Below are 2108 nucleotides of genomic sequence, written 5' to 3'. Positions count from 1 at the left end.
AAACCCCAGGTACCCTCTTAAGTGGAACACTGATTCAGATACCCACCCAAAGTTCCCCACCCAGACCACCAAATCCCTTTTCAACATAGCCTTGGACTGATGGGTCTGGGGGAGTTCCTCCCCTAAGCGTGCTGTCCCGGTACTTCTGCTCAGTGCTGGGAGCCCGTGCGTCCATGACCAGAGTTGTTCCCAGTGCCACCCAGACCCACGGAACCTGCTTGTTGGAGCAAGGGCGGGTGTCTGTGTATTTACCAAGCCACGAGTGATCTTAGCATGTAATCCGAGAATCTTCGAGGTGCAGGTTGTGGGCGAAGGGAGAAATAGGCAACGCCTCCACCCACCTGCTACTCTCATTTTCTAAACGAGGAAAACGAGCCTCCAGGCATTGTGTCCCTTGTCCACAGAGCAGATCACGTGCACCCTGGGACCCAGAAGAACCAAGCTCTGTCTGCCGAGGGTGGGGGAAGGAACAATTCCTTGCTCCTGCCTGCAGGGGGAGGAGTATCATCCTCTTCAGCACCCTCTCCATCCAGGAAGTTCTGAGTAGGTCCAGGTCTGGGCCCTAGACACCGGCCTTAACCTTATCTTGGCATGGATGAGGTTCAGAACTGGCCGCCCCAAAACACGGCACCTTGGCAAGTGAGAAACAGCAGAAGCAGTAAGGTTGCTCCTACCCCCACCACCACCCTTCTCTCTCTCATTCAAGAGGTACTTTCCCAGGGGGCTCCCACAGGGCCAACTGTGGTTCGAGTCCTGGGCTCAGTGGCTTAAAACATGCTGGGCATATGTGTGTGTGTGTGCCCAAAATCCCACAAGGAGAATGGAGGAAAAGGGATTGTGGCATGGCCATCTCCTGGGGGCTGGGGGATTTCTCATTTCTGTCTCTTTGTTTCTCTCTCTCTCCAGTGAGCACACGCACCCAGTAGCAAAAATCTCTCTCGTTAAAAAAAAAAAAAGAAAAAGTAGATCCTCCCTGTCCCTGGAGGAGAAAAAAAGTCCTTATCTCCAAAGAGACAGGATATCAAGAAAAATCTAGACTGGCCTTGCTAAGTTCTCCCGTTTACTATTATTAGATCATACTTTTTATGCAACTGTATTTCTCCAATCTATCCACTTCTTCATCAAACCTAACATTTAAAAAATAAATAAACAAACAGGTTTACCCATTTCATTGGGTTTTCATTTCCTTATGATGGTTCCGTGTCATATAAAACATGATAAAAAAAATACTTTATTTTCCTCTCGTTGACCTGTCTTTTGTTATAGGGGCCTCAGCCATGACCCAGAACGCGTAAGGAAAACATATTTCTGCTCCCAGACTGCACCCATAACCCAGGCCTGAGGATCAGGCTAGCCCAGGACTGTCACTATCTCAGTGATGAGTGACCAAAGGTCAGCGGGGCCACGTAAAAGCAGGCCACAGTCAAGTGCGCAGCAGGCCCCACATCCTCCTCTAGGTGCACGACTCTCCTCCCACAACCACCAGATTGTGTATTAGCAGACCCACTCTACGGAAGCAAAGCCTGAGCCCCGCAGAAGCCAAATGTCCGCTCCTTGGCCTTCGAGGCGCCTTCTGCAGCAAATCCCTCCCTCCAGTCCGGTGAGGCACTTACCACGGGACCAGAGCGCCCCCTCCCCGCGGCTCCGCGGATGTACAGGCGACCATCACCTGCCAAGTTCGCCGCAGCGCGGGAGGCAAAGTTCCTGTGCTCGGGAGCCGGCTCCTATGCACAGGGTACCAAAAGGATTGCTTAGAGTCGGTGAGCATGACTCAGACACACCACACACACACACACACACACACACACACACACACACACACACACACACACACACAGAATCCCAGAGCACGTGTAGACGAGAGACGTTCCCAAACGGCCACCGCGCAGTTCGCATTGTTTACAAGGAGCCCATTTCATCTTCACGATAATTAACAACTTGGACACGGGCGCATTGCTCTGCTGCTAGGTGGGACACAGGCACCGGGTGGAAATGGCCCAGAGAGGAGGAGGGTCCCGACCTGACTCGGCCCCGGTCCCAGCGAGCGGCGACAGCGGCGGCAGCGGCGGCAGCGGGGGCAGCTCTCCGGTAGACCCAGGAGCAACTCT

The sequence above is a fragment of the Tupaia chinensis genome, unplaced genomic scaffold (genome assembly GCF_000334495.1).
Source record: "Tupaia chinensis unplaced genomic scaffold, TupChi_1.0 Scaffold000113_1, whole genome shotgun sequence".
In the NCBI taxonomy this organism is placed as follows: domain Eukaryota; kingdom Metazoa; phylum Chordata; class Mammalia; order Scandentia; family Tupaiidae; genus Tupaia; species Tupaia belangeri.
This window is presented reverse-complemented; position numbering follows the sequence as displayed.